The sequence below is a fragment of the Lissotriton vulgaris genome, chromosome 3_1 (genome assembly GCF_964263255.1).
Source record: "Lissotriton vulgaris chromosome 3_1, aLisVul1.2, whole genome shotgun sequence".
In the NCBI taxonomy this organism is placed as follows: domain Eukaryota; kingdom Metazoa; phylum Chordata; class Amphibia; order Caudata; family Salamandridae; genus Lissotriton; species Lissotriton vulgaris.
The window spans coordinates 509,126,603-509,142,399 of record NC_141689.1 but is presented as its reverse complement, the minus strand read 5'-3'; positions in this window follow the sequence as shown (position 1 = coordinate 509,142,399).

The window sequence follows — 15,797 nt, the reverse complement described above, 5'->3', positions numbered from 1 at the left end:
ATGCAACAAACCATACTCTTTAGAAGAGATTCAAATATTCATATATTGACCGTGACCATCCTGTCCTGTACAGAAGCGGTCGCTCCCCCCACCTCCTCCTCAGCTGGTATCGTAGCGTAGCGCTTTGTCTCTATCAAGTGCTTTTTCTACCGCAAAAGCCTCTGTTATCCATTCGCGCACTGCTGGGCTCTGTATTGACCTGTGATTTATTAATTGCTGAGTGCATTTGCTGAGTGCATATTGATTGCTGTGTGCAGATCGTAGAGTAGCGCTTTGACTCTAGCAAGCGCTCTTTATACCGCTAGCCTCTGCTGCTCATTTGCGCACTGCTGAGCTTTGTATTGCTTGGTAAAATATTGACTGTTGAGTGCATTTAATTTTAACTGCTGCCAAATTTCATAGCGCTTGTTACCTGACTATTGCGCTTTGAACCGCTAGCCACCGCTGCATTCAATCTCCCCCATAGCGCTCCACTGTTGATACAGCTTTCTGCCCAATCTCGCCCTGCCCTGCAGCATTTGTTATTGTTGCTGCCATTTTGTTTGTTGGGCCGTCCCACACCGTCCCTCCACCTCGCTCCCGCCTCCCAGCTGACCCTCCCACCCACTGAAGCTACACGCCGTCCGCGACCTCAAGGAAAGCTGTGACCGTCCTGTCCTGTACAGAAGCGGTCGCTCCCCCCACCTCCTCCTCAGCTGGTATCGTACCGTAGCGCTTTGTCTCTATCAAGTGCTTTTTCTACCGCAAAAGCCTCTGTTATCCATTCGTGCACTGCTGGGCTCTGTATTGACCTGTGATTTATTAATTGCTGAGTGCATTTGCTGAGTGCATATTGATTGCTGTGTGCAGATCGTAGAGTAGCGCTTTGACTCTAGCAAGCGCACTTTATACCGCTAGCCTCTGCTGCTCATTTGCGCACTGCTGAGCTTTGTATTGCTTGGTAAAATATTGACTGTTGAGTGCATTTAATTTTAACTGCTGCCAAATTTCGTAGCGCTTGTCACCTGACTATTGCGCTTTGAACCGCTAGCCACCGCTGCATTCAATCTCCCCCATAGCGCTCCACTGTTGATACAGCTTTCTGCCCAATCTCGCCCTGCCCTGCAGCATTTGTTATTGTTGCTGCCATTTTGTTTGCTGGGCCGTCCCACACCGTCCCTCCACCTCGCTCCCGCCTCCCAGCTGACCCTCCCACCCACTGAAGCTACACGCCGTCCGCGACCTCGAGGAAAGCTGTGACCGTCCTGTCCTGTACAGAAGCGGTCGCTCCCCCCACCTCCTCCTCAGCTGGTATCGTAGCGTAGCGCTTTGTCTCTATCAAGTGCTTTTTCTACCGCAAAAGCCTCTGTTATCCATTAGCGCACTGCTGGGCTCTGTATTGACCTGTGATTTATTAATTGCTGAGTGCATTTGCTGAGTGCATATTGATTGCTGTGTGCAGATCGTAGAGTAGCGCTTTGACTCTAGCAAGCGCTCTTTATACCGCTAGCCTCTGCTGCTCATTTGCGCACTGCTGAGCTTTGTATTGCTTGGTAAAATATTAACTGTTGAGTGCATTTAATTTTAACTGCTGCCAAATTTTGTAGCGCTTGTTACCTGACTATTGCGCTTTGAACCGCTAGCCACTGCTGCATTCAATCTCCCCCATAGCGCTCCACTGTTGATACAGCTTTATGCTCAATCTCGCCCTGCCCTGCAGCATTTGTTATTGTTGCTGCCATTTTGTTTGCTGGGCCGTCCCACACAGTCCCTCCACCTCGCTCCCGCCTCCCAGCTGACCCTCCCACGCTCCGCCCCTTCCACTCTCCATATAAGAAAGATGGACCTACGTGCAGCGTCCACACGCAGCGGTCGCGCCGAAGATGCGCCAAAGGTAAGCCCGTCTATGCCCGTCCGCACCTGGACCGCGCACAGCTCCAGACCCCCTGGCCCCCGAAAAGCCCAGCCCTCCCGCATCACATACGACGCCACTACCCTCTCTGCCCTTAACACCGGCCGACTCCCTAACTGCGTCCTAGCCGCCCCAGGACACACCCATGGACCATTCACCTGCAAATCATGCAAGTTTGGCTGCATCAAGTCCACCATCAAAACCACAAATACCGAACAGACTCCTGACAACAACCACCTGAAATGCATCCTTCTGAACACCCACTCAGTGCACAGTCACGCCATTCAACTTTGGAATCTACTCGACACCACATCTCCGGACATCGCCTTTCTCACAGAAACTTGGATGAACGCCTCATCAACGCCCGACATCGCCATAGCCATCCCCGAAGGTTACAAGATTATCCGTAAAGACCGCACCATCCAAACAGGAGGAGGCATCGCCATCCTCCATAAGAACACCAGCCGCATCACGACCAGTTCCGATGACAACCTCCCAACTACCGAACACCTCCACTTCCAGATTCACATCGACCCCAAGACCACACTCAGAGGCACCCTCATCTACAGACCACCAGGACCATGCACACAATTTAGTGAAGACATTACTGACTTCATCAGCCCACAAGCCCTCCCCTCTGAGGACTACATTCCACTGGGAGACCTCAACTTCCACCTGGAAAAGAACAACGACAGCAACACTACCACACTTCTGGACAACCTCGCCAATCTCGGGCTCAAACAACTTGTGGACACCCCCACACATTGTGCCGGACACACACTCGACCCAATCTTCACATCCAGCAAACACATCTCCTTCAATCACACCACAGCTCTCCATTGGACAGACCAACAGCTGTGTACACTTCAACTACAAAAAGACTACGACCCACAAACACCAACAACAAATTCCCAGTAGAAACTGGAACAAAATCACCACCGACCAACTCTTCACATCGCTCCACCAACACCCCCCTGCCCATTCATCAGACCCAAACCAAGCAGCCACCAACCTTGCACAATAGATCACCCGCAGCGCTGACGAACTAGCACCCCTGAAAAACAACCCTACCAAGCAAGATCACAAAAAAGCCCCCTGGTTCATCGATGAATTTAAGAAATCCAAGAAGACATGCCGATCCTTCGAGAAAGCCTAGAAAAGAAACCCAACAACCGAAAACCTAGCCACGTTCAAAAACGCCACCCGCAAACACCATCAACTAATCCGTTCCACTAAAAAATCAGCATTCAAGGACCGACTCGACAACAACGCCCACAGCAGCAAGGAACTGTTCAACATCGTTAAAGAATTCACCAACCCCTCAGCCGGCACCAACGACATCACTCCTTCCCAAGACCTCTGCGACTCCCTAGCCGCATTCTTCCACAACAAAATCGCCGACATACACAACAGCTTCAAAAACCAGTCCGGTGACCAGCCCACCCCACTCACCTCCGAACTAAATACCCCTCCTAACACCCTCTGCAACTGGAACCCAGTCACTACGGAAGACACCACCCGCCTGATGAACTCCATACACTCAGGATCGCCAACCGACCCTTGTCCTCACCCACATCTTCAAAAAAGCAGACTCCATCATCGCTCCCCACCTCCGAGACGTCATCAATTGCTCCTTCGACTCCGCAACATTCCCGGAAAGCTAGAAACACGCCGAACTCAGCGCCCTCTTGAAGAAACCCACAGCAGACCCCACAGAACTTAAAAATTACCTCCCTATCTCGCTCCTCCCTTTCCCTGCCAAAGTCATTGAGAAAGCTGTCAACAGTCAACTATCCGCCTTCCTCGAATCCAACAAATCACTCGACCCATCTCAATACGGATTCCGAGCCAAACACACCACCGAGACCGTCCTCATCGCAGCTACAGACGACATCCGAAAACTACTGGACAATGGAGAAACAGTTGCCCTCATCCTTCTCGACCTCTCCGCAGCTTTCGACACAGTCTGTCATAACACCCTTATACACCGTCTTAGCAACATTGGAATACAAGGAAAAGCACTGGACTGGATCACCTCGTTCCTCGCAGGAAGAACTCAAAGAGTCCGCCTCCCCCCTTTCAGATCAGAGGCCACCAAAGTCATCTGCGGCGTACCACAAGGTTCTTCACTCAGTCCCACCCTCTTCAACGTCTATATGAGTCCCCTCGCATCCATTGCTCGACAACACAACCTCAACATCATCTCCTACGCAGACGACACCCAGCTGATCCTCTCCCTCACCAAAGACCCAAACACCGCCAAGACAAACCTACACGAAGGGATGAAAGAAGTGGCCGAATGGATGAGGAACAGCCGCCTTAAACTCAACTCGGATAAAACGGAAGTCCTCATACTAGGATCATCTCCCTCCGCTTGGGATAACTCATGGTGGCCTCCGGCCCTAGGAAACGCCCCCACACCTACGGACCACGCACGTAATCTGGGCTTCATCCTAGACTCCTCCCTATCAATGACCAAACAAGTCAACGCCGTCTCTTCCTCATGCTTCAACATCCTACGTATGCTCAAACAAATCTTCCGTTGGATCCCCACCGAAACTAGAAAGACGGTTACCCACGCACTGGTCACAAGCCGTCTAGACTACGGAAATACCCTGTATGCTGGAACTTCAGCCAAACTACAGAAAAAACTCCAACGTATCCAAAATGCCTCAGCCAGACTCATTCTAGATGTCCCCCGCAGAGCTCACATTTCTAATCACCTGAAAGACCTCCACTGGCTTCCCGTCAACAAGAGGATAACGTTCCGTCTCCTCACCCACGCACACAAAGCCCTATACGATCTAGGACCCGAATGCCTCAACACGCATCTTTCCTTTTACACCCCCACCCGCAAGCTTCGATCGTCCAATCAAGCCCTCGCCACAATACCACACATCCACAGGTCCACCATGGGGGGAAGATCCTTCTCTTACCTAGCGGCCAAATCCTGGAACTCCCTCCCCACCCACCTCCGCCTTACTCAAAACCACCTCTCCTTCAGAAAACAACTCAAAACCTGGATTTTTGATAAGTAATTTCTCACCTTCCAAAGCGCCTTGAGACCCTATGGGTGAGTAGTGCGCTATATAAATGCCAAACTTGAACTTGAACTATATATACTCTTTAGAAAATTTCCAAAATAGTCCAAAGTTTGGTTTCATAACCTAAATCAATTTCAGAATATTCCTCTGCAATCCCAATGAACTTCAAACAACTCTTTGAACTGGAAATCCTAGATCTGCATAGCAAGGTCCTGGTTTCAACAATACTGTATCATGAGTACCTAGAAAAACACAGTGGATCACAAGAAGGCTGTACCCTGATATCCAAGAGGGTGTCAGTGCTTACAATATATGTGCGAGTTCATGGCCTGTTTGGAAATATAGTTCATCGTCAGGGTACAATTGCATAGTGAGTTCTCTACATGCATGAATACTCATTCCAGACATCAGCAACACTCTGCAAGGATCTGCAGCCTTCCCTTCCTAAAGATGGACTCAGCGTGAGAGGTTTGGAGTATCATTCCCATGCATTCACCATTTCTTCCAGAACCCCCATAGGCAGCGTGATTTATCCGCAGGAGGAGGTCCTGTTCCCCTCCCTTTCGTGGTGGCTGTATCTTCTATTACAACAGTGCTCCGCCTGAGGGTACGTGTAACCACAGTAGCAACAGGCTCTGCAAGCCCATACCGTCTCCAAGCTTTAAATCAGAAAACCCGCGTATGCACTCTTCTCTTCCTACATTCGGGGAGAGCGAGCTTTTCTGTTCTGGAGACTAAATACGATCCAATCATACCAGGAACTAATGGCCTTCGTATTTCCACGCAATACCAATCATTGATTCATCTAATATACCCAATACAGAACAGATGCTTTGAATAATATCCCTTTTAATAAAAGGCAACGGCCAACATCCCATTCAAGAGATGCGGTTGAGATCCAGTTTCTACACTCATTGATAATCACACATGACTGATCTGTATAGGGTATCTGTTCAGACCCCCAAACAAGACAAACATCCAACTATAGTCTTGATAAAGGTGGATCACATTTTCGCCCAGAACCACCGAAACGTGTCGACGCCTATCTACTGTACAATTCAAGCCCTTTCCTCCCCTGTTGATATAGAAATTGGTTGTTATAAAACATGGGTGTGATGAAATTACAGCTTTGAATGTACCATCTGTATTTAACAATTTTTATGTTTTACAAATTTCTGTCTGTCTGTCTTTTGTATTGTGCAGGTCACAATAGATTGTACTATTAACTGTAATTTTAGTTTTTATTATTATGTCTAGGAATTCTATTATGTATATATAAATATAAATTGTTTTTATTACTTACTTCTTTAATAAATGTTGCTGTATTTCATGTTTAAGATTGCATTAGTTCTTGATTCTATCTTTTTGACTTGAGGCTATGTTTTAGCTTGCTCTGTGTATATATCTCAAGGGAACTAGTTTACTCTTCAGTGGTAAGCCATACTTCCTGACAAGTTACCTGACAATAAACTTTTGATTACCGGGAGATTCTCATGAGTATGAAGTTTGTATTCATCAATGTTATGAAGGCTCTCCTGCAATAAACTTGGTTGCTTATGTTGGATCCAAAACAACTACGATTTGAGACTGGATTGCTGATGTACTCCTATTTCTACTCAACATAAAAGATACTAATAACACCTTAACTGATATTCTTGCATTTTTCTGCTGCTGTAATATTTTATCTGAATTATGACTCCAAGTGATCTATATTAAAAGCTGCACACATTTTTTTAAGTTGGTGAACCTGCAAGTTCTGATTATAAGTGATGCTATGATACACTTATAGTTGATGGCTGTGGGCTGCAAGTTGGTTTTATAGCAGTTGATGCTACTGATTGAGCATTTGTTTTTTGTGTTTTTCTTTTCATGCAGTGTCTTTTGCTTCAAATGAACCCCACAGGTCAGGACCATAGTAGTACAAGATTAGGTAAACATCTCACAAACACATCCACACACACACAAGCTCCTATGAAGGTGTCCTTGACTAGATCAAATGTTTGCTCAATTTCATAGTTTACCTTTGTCATATGAGGTCTCTTTCCTGGCTGCACCTTGCCCCAGTCCCTTTACCTTCACCTGGCCATTGCAATTACAGCAAGCAAAGTCAGTTTTCCCTATGGGTAGGCACCAATTGTGATCATGCTGTTGCTGAGGAAACACAAGAATCTGTCACTCAGACACTACAGTTACAGTGCTAAAATGAAAGGTCAAGCACACATAAAGTTCAGTTAGCCTATCCATATGTAATGTTATGAAAACCTTACATAAGCTTAAATTATCCGACCTCATGCAATAGTACTGTTGATAGTGTGAAAAATATTTTCCAAATATAAACAATGAAATTCCCCCATGAGAATCGGAAAATGAGTCACAGCACACCATTTGACACTGAAGAACTAGCATCAGCAATGATTGTCCTCAACTCAGCAGCAGAACGTCAAAGTAGAATCTTAGATTACCTGAAGCCTGGGGTGGCTCAAAAATGCCAGGCTCACCACAATATCCATTCTTACGAACATCCTCAGCAATCAATTGCCTGCAGGTTGTGTGCTACATTAAAGACCAAAATGATGATGACAACAACACCCGATCAATTCCATTCTCATCCCTAGCTTTCTCCAAGTCTGTTTCTCACACCTCTATTTTTACAAATTCCCTCTTGCCTGACTCTTAGCCTCGCTAGCTTACACGCCATAGATGTGTCTAAAAAGTTATTGGCTTATAAACCACCATTCAGGAAGGGAAAAAATCTCTTGATCTATTTTCACCATTCACCAGGAGGCATGTGGCAGCTTGGCGTTTAATGACAAGCAAGGAATGGGGCAGTGATGCTGTTGGCATGAGCCTGGCTTCAGGGGGCTGCTTGGGGTGTAATACCCCTCAAATAAATGCATTCTTGACTTGGTATTTGGGTCAGAGGGCCCTGAGTCGGGTCTGCTATGTCTGTTGGTTTTTCTCATTGTCCTGATTTCTGGAAGCATTTTTATCTTGTTGTGTTTTTTGGTTTGTCAACTTAGATGTATAAATAATGACCAGTTTACCAAAAAAGTAGCACATTTGCATCCATTGAAGTACTGCTTGAATGAATGCAAATTTACAATTTTTTTAATTTACAAACATTGGTAGTTGTAGCCCTGGAAAGCTGAATCAGTCTCAGGTTTCCAGGCATTCTACTGGTAATTAAACATCTAAAAGCTAATGGGAAAAATGCTTGTAAGTATTCTACCACTTGCAATCACTAAGGGTTGCATTCCAAACCATTGTTTTTCGCCACTGTGCCATTCTAGGTAAAGAGTGTGATTTAGGGTTTGAAAAACAGGGTGGTGGAGGGCTTTATGTCCACCACGCTGCCTTTACTATACCCGCCACATTTAGAGCAGGCCATCAACCCTGTGGATATCACAATACATTGGCAGGAACTGTTGTCATCGCGGTTCTTGTCAATGTGAGAAACTTTAGATAGATGGGTCAGTCAAACATGAAACCTGGCCTTCAAACTGTTCTAAAGTTTTTTTATTTTTCAAAAACAAACTCCCAAAGCAGGAGTTTGCTAACATGGTATGAGGGTAACTTTTTTTATAATCTCTATTACTGGTGGTGATCGACAGTAAAACTTAAAAGCACCTGACCCTCCACTCTAAATAGAGCTGTCGGTCCAGTGGCATTCCTCTCAAGGTGCCTACTCCGTCGGACCATCAGAGGACGTTTTACGCTGATGCAGTGAATTTTACTCTGTCTGCGTAAAACTTGTGATCCACCCTACTCAATTGTGTGGAAGGACCTTGAGTTTGGCAGACAGGTTAATCTGTTACAAAAGAGTACCTGGCCACCAAACTCTGAATCAGCCCCAAAGGCCCACCTAATGCAAATCAGTGCTGACCTTATTCCTCATGGGAAGAGTTCATACTTAACCTTGGTCATCCCACCCATTCATCCTGCAGACCACTGCAGTTTAGTTGTGAAATTTGAGATTTAAGTTCCCCCCTCCCCCGAATCTCACTGACTAAGCTATGACCCTAGCTGTTGACAGCATGCCAGGCAGTAGCTTGGCTGTGTTTTGCATTTTATGCATCCTAAATTGTGCTGCAGTTGGGCCTCTGAGGGCCTGTAGCCTGCAGTCCCAGCCCTGCAGATTTAAAAAGGATCGACTGGTGTTTCCAGGACTTAGAAGTCTAGATCTGTAAATACCAGAAGTAATCATCCAAGCATTAGATCCCCCGGGACACTGCTGTGGAACTAAAAATGGGGGACCTATGTCAGGAATTGCATTTCTAAGATAAAATTATGTTTGATAGAAGCTGTTCAGAAGGTGTCTTGTCCAAGGAATGAAGAATAGTTTAATTTTATTCCCAGACTTCCAGAATATTATCTACCTTTTGGGTTACGTATAAAACACAGTGTTCCCTCTGAAAAGAAAATAATTTTGTTTAGGTTCGGTTTCTCTTTTCGCTGACATACAACAGGCTTTGGGTGCCTTTCCTTAGAAGGCTGAACGTTTAGGTGAAATGGTGTTTGGGAGATGGCGTTCTAAATAATTATGCATTAGGTTGTCATGGTGACAGCTTTAAAACCATTTCGATATTAGGGAAAAATACATGATAGCTGCTGAAGCCACTGGCCAAGCACTAGCAGAAAAGTAAAGAAAATGTAGTCACATTTAACTGAGGACCGTGAAGCAAAATAATCAAATGATTTGATAATTGGAAAGGCAGAACGGGCATATTTGTAAAAGTCAACTGGATCCGAATGTCGAGAATGAAAACATTTCACTTGTGAAATAATATTCTACTTCTACATTCAAGGGTGCTCGCAAATTGATGGCAGTTTTTGCTAAATTGCTATATCATTTGCCAACATGCTCATATAAGACTGTACATGCTTCCGAGTACGGGGTTGTATGTCCTTACAACGAACTCCGTTTAACACATGCCTTTTCCACGCATGTGTTACAATGGAATGGTATTTCCACGCTTATCCTTCTCCACGTATTTTTACGTGGTGACGCCATACGTCGTAAAGAAGAAGCGGAAGTTTCTTTCCGTTTCCTCTTATACGACGCCGATTGCCTGCACATCGCAACTTCAGGTTAGTTTTTTTTGGGGGGGGAAGCCCCCCCAGCCCTCCTTTTTTTAATTGTACCCTTTAGCACACATGCCTTTACTATGTACCTCATAGTAAAAGTATGCGTGGTAAAGGCTTTCGCTGTAACCATGCATGCATTGTAATGCATGCGTGGTTAAGGTTTTCGTGGAAACGGCCGCGTTGTAGTGGCCGTTTCCCGTAAGGAACACCTACTAGCAAAGAGAAAGAAGACAGTATGCAGGATGGGCTCCTCCATTAGGTCGGCGTAGTATTGCCCCGCGCAAAACAAATGCCCCCGGTAAAGTCCCAGCAATAGAGAGGAGTGATGGGCTGTGCACTTAAATTTAAACAGTGCATGTCACTTTCGCTGTCTGTCTTGCGATGGCCAGCCAGAGATGTGCATTTTAAACCTCTCAAACCCAACTGTCATAGACAGCTGGCTTAGAGAAAACAGAGGCCTCCGGTGACCTTGAAAGAGCTGGAAGAGGCTACTCCCTCCAATCCTGGCACTTCTCTCATGCAGCTTAACAGCATGAGAGCAGCACTCAAATTGGTTAGGGGAGTTGGCTGGAGCCTAGCTGGAGCCTGAAGGAGATAGAGAAGAACACTAGACCTGAGCAAGGAGGACGTGCCATGCAGCAAGCAAGGCAAGTGACTACTTATTTTTTTGTATAGTGTCGCCTTACATGCATGCACCCACCCACCACCCATTTGCCCGCCCATCACTGTCCACAGTTGGCAGTTGCCGCTGAAGGTATGACAAGTAATACTGACCTCTGTCTAGAGGGAGAGTGCATCTCTGGTAAATAGCAGATTGGTAAACTATTTCTGAAGCCTATTAGCCATACTGAGAGGTTGAGGATGCATTACTTTGTGTTGACAAGGCAACTCAGTTTGGGTTTGTGAGTAGATCCAGCTGGGTAAAGGACGACAATACTGATGCTGTATCATGAAGGGCAAATGGGGTGTGCAAAAATAAAAATGCACAATTGCATCAAATGTATGTGGAAAGTGATATATAGGGTGGCCAATCATTCAGTTTTTGATTATACACCTTGAGTTGCTAGAGAGATACGACTCCAGCTAGACCAATTGAGTGACTGAATTCACTGGATGTACATTCAGTAAAATTGGCCTTTGATATTTCAGGTCTGTGTACAACATTGTAAATTGTAAAGAAGCATGGCAAATCGTTATACCGGCAAGTTTCATTTGTCAATGGAGCAGTGGATTGGTATATGTTAGAAATGAGGGTCTCTAGCTGGCAGGTGGTTACCCTGTCCAAGTAGAGACCCATCTTCGTAGTCAGGATAAGGGAGTCACAATTCTAAAATAACCCCTGCTCAATCCCTCTGTAGGTTGGCATGAGCAGTTAGACTTATCGCAGAGGCAGTGTGTAAAGCATCTGCACATATCATACAGTAAAACATGAAAACACTACAAAAGGAAACCACACCAATTTTAGAAAAATCGATAATATTTATCTGTGTAAAACATGAGTAAAACAGTAAGAATCGAACACACAAAATATCAATAAGCAAAATAGACTTAAAAAAAATTCCTTGAAGTTAATAGCTCCGTCTGGGGCTATCAGGGTGTTGTGAACACACAAATCCAACAGTTCTGGCTGACCATAGCATTGCGGGCCATCTGCAGTGTCGGTAGTTGATACCTCCCTCTGGGGCTATCATGGTGTTGTGAACACACAAATCCAACAGTTCTGGCTGACCGTAACATCGGGGCCATATGCAGTGTCGGTAAGACCTGCAAAACAGTACCTTTAGAAATACAGAGCATCGGGGACCTTGCAATGAGTTCCAAAGAGCCCGCATCAGCAGGTGTCAGTTCCGGGGGTCGATGCAGGAGTCGTCTGGCCCTTGAAGTGCCACGCGTTGCAGGTCGAACTCAATGTGGTTGAAAATTGGGCTGTGGTGGAAAGTGCAGCTTGCTGTGCCCTCAGGTCGCCGTGCAGAAAGCAGCTCAGTGACATGGAACCGCTGTTGTTGGCTGACAAATTGGAGTAGACTGCGCCGATGCCTGTGGGCCAAGGCTGTGGTGTAGGACGGAGCGGTGTGTCATGTAACTTATGACCCGTGCCCCAAAACCACGGTGCATGGAGCATCATCATCTGGCAAGCCAGGGCGGCAGAGTTAAGAGTTTAGGAAGGCGTTGCGGAGTGCGGTGCCAACAGGTCACGGTGCAAGCAGCGGCTCAGTGGCAGCGTAGGACGATGGCGTTGGTGAGACCAGGATGTGGTGCTGGATGTGCAGGATGTGGCAGTGCCGTCTGTGGTTCCTTCAGGTCACAGAGCCGGCAGCAGCATTGGGTTCATTTTTCTTCTACTGCAGCCCAAAACACACAGCTCCTGTGGCTGGTAACAGATGAACTTGAAGTCTTTGCTGTTCCTGAGACTTCTTAGACATGGGGCTGGCTCTACCTCAAGCCCTATGGGAAACCGAGGAAAATAAGATACAGAAAGTCCAGTCAAGTGCTTTCACTGCCCAAGACAGATGCAGCAACTGCAGGCCAACACAGCAAAGCACACAGCAAAGTGATAGTCTCTCCTCACAGTTTCTCTAGCTCTTCCTCTTGGCGTGATTCTTGATCCAAAAGAGTTCTGAAGTCCTGGGGTCAGGGCCCCAATATTTATACCACAGTGGAGAAGTGTGGCTCAGGGGTTAGAGGCGGCAGACCCGGAATCTGAGATCGGTCCTGGACCAGGGTTCAATTCCCCGCCCCGGTGGGGTCTTGGGCTAAAAATTCCACGGACTCGATAATTCTCGTCCCGGTGCCTCCTCGACTCACGGGTTCACACTCTGCGACTCTGGGCAATAGCTTGCTTAATCTCCACAACGGCCCCTCGCGGCGGGATGCCTGACTTTCACCCTGTGGACACCCTGTCGGGGCTTCTCACAGGGGAATACCAGGACGGGTTCCCTAGGCAAGCGCCAGGATGCCCTTTGTGGTGACAGGTTGCGCTATATAAGTATATCTACATTTACATTTACATTTACATTTCCCTTTGATGTTAGCACACATAAACCAGTTCTCCCTGGCTCAGGCCAGGTTTAATCCAGGAGGTGGAGACAGCTTTATGGAAAAAAGCCACAGTACATTCAAGTGCAAGTGACAACTCCCCCCAATACTCTAAATGTAGGTCTACTCAGCCTGACTATGAGTCACCCAGGAAAGGCAGGACACACCTCAAACCCCCTCTTGTGGCTGTCTAGTATGAATGCACATCCCTGCTCTTCTCACGCTAAACCCTGACAGGGAACACACAAACAGCAGAGGCACACAGGATGGTTAAGCAAGGAAATGCCCACTTTCTAAAGTGCCATTTTCAAACACATAATATATAAATCATATTTACTAAAAGATGTATTTTTAAATTCTGTGTTCAGGTAGCCTACAATCAATTTCTCCATCTTGTTCCAATGGAACATTATGCTTGTAAGATGTTACAAAGCAACTCGCATGTTAGCCTATGGGACAGATAGCCTTGCAATAGTGAAAAATGAAAGGATCAGTATTTCACTATGTAACAAACACCAGTACATGTCTTACCTTCCACATAAACTGCATCCTGCCCATGGGGGTACCTTGGGCCTACTTGGGGGGTGCCTTACATGTAAGAAAAGGGTTGATATCGCAGAGAACTTGTAGTTTACAATTTACAAAGCCACTATTTCACCCCAGTGGGCGCTGTACTTAATGCCAAATATTGATCAAAATGAGGTGAAAATGAGGGTGCAGTGGGCAGGAAATTATTCAGCCAGCTCTGCGGTCCGGAGGCCCACTGGGGTGAGATAATAATTCATATTTGGCATTAAGTACAGCTCCCACTGGGGTGAAATAGTGGCTTTGTAAATTGTAAACTACAAGTATCAGTATGCCGTGATGGAGGCCCAGCTCTGGGCAATGAAGAGCGCATGCATTTACGTACCTGTACAAGCTGTGTGAGCTGTTTTTCTGCCATTTGCTCTGACGAAGGAGCCATAGTGCTCAGAAAGGCGTTAGGATGTATGCTTTGACTCAGGACTTACGAGCTGGCTTTCTACAATAAATGATTTGCATCATCCCACTGCGCAGTGTCTTCCTGCTTCAGGGCAACTTTTGGATATATATATATATATATATATATATATATATATATATATATATATATATATATATATATTTGGCGCCGGTGGACGAATCTTCGCGAATTTCTCAAAGTTTGTGGCCCGCTCCTTCCCTGAAAATGTGGGGGGGATTCGTCAAGCAGGGGCCGAGATAAAAGGGGGGTCCCAAAACATGTTTTATCCATGTTAATTTCCATAGGGCGGTCGAACTCACTTTTAGTCCGAACGGCTGAATGGATTTGCACCAAACTTGGCAAAATTGTAGGGACTGGTAGCCCGATGTGCCTTTGCTATGTCTCAAGGTATGTGCTCCAGTGGTTTTTGAGTAATTTAGGTTAAAAAAAATATATATATCTATAGGCGCGCCCCGGTACGCGCACCGGGGAGCGCACCGGCCGCGCTACGCGACTTGCGCTTGGAAAGCTGATTGGCACTCGGGTGTCATTAAACATTCGAAACAGTCCGGAGCGGCCGCCATCTTGTGTCTCGGTAGGATCGAGACACAAGGGGTGGCAAAAACAAAGGGGGAAATGACCATAAGGGGGCAGGGTAGACCCCCCCTGACCCTCTAGGTTTGATGTGGGGGCTATAAAAGGGCCCCGCGGGGCAAAAAAAAAAAACATTTCAATTTGCGTGGGGGGAGCGCCCGGTACGCGCACCGGGGAGCGGACCGGGCAGCGTAGCATGGGGAAAACCCAGTTTATTCACTGCGTCACCTCTGCAACCCTTTCTTGCGTCAATACGCCCCTTTTGCATACATTACACCTGACGTAGGTATAATGTGGCGCAGGGGCTTACAAAGTGACACATCTACCTAGATGCGTCACTTTGTAAATATGACTGAATAAGGTGCATTTTTTACAGCACTGGTGCGTCACAAAAAGTGACGCACCGGTGGCGTTAAAGTGACGCATGGCCTCATAAATGAGGCCTTCAGTCTTCTAGTCATGCGTCATATTAAATATATGACGTATTATGTCGCAAGTACTTACAGATACGTCAGTATTTCAGACGTATCTGTAAGCGCAAAAGTGATGCATTGCTGGAGTGTGTCACAAAAATGACGCAACTCCAGCAATGCATCCTTTCACATGGGGCCAGGCCCCATGTGAAAGGGCCTGCATCAGTCTTACGCCTGCTGTGAAACAGGCGCAAGATTTGGATGCAACAGCATCATAAAAGTGACGCAGTGATATCTCATAGATTTCACTGCGTCACCTCTACGACCCTTTCTTGCGTCAATACGTCCCTTTTGCATACATACAGATACGTCAGTATTTCAGACGTATCTGTAAGCGCAAAAGTGATGCATTGCTAGAGTGTGTCACAAAATGATGCAACTCCAGCAATGCATCTTTTCTTACCCTTCCACACCCCCGTTCCTTTTCAACATTTTCTTTGAATATCCACATTTCCCATGTTCACTCTCCTTCTCCTTACTTTCCTTCCCAACACTCACCTTCTTTCAGTCCCCCTACTTCACTTCCTTTCTCCTCTCATACCTTTCTGTTCTTTCTTACTCATTTTCCTTTCCATTATGAAAGCACTCCACTTCACTTACTCTTTTTCATTTTTTAAGAATATATGATGAAAATTGGAGGTAGTTCTGAAAATAACTTTTTTTTTCTTCTTTTTTCTTTTTTTAGAACAGAA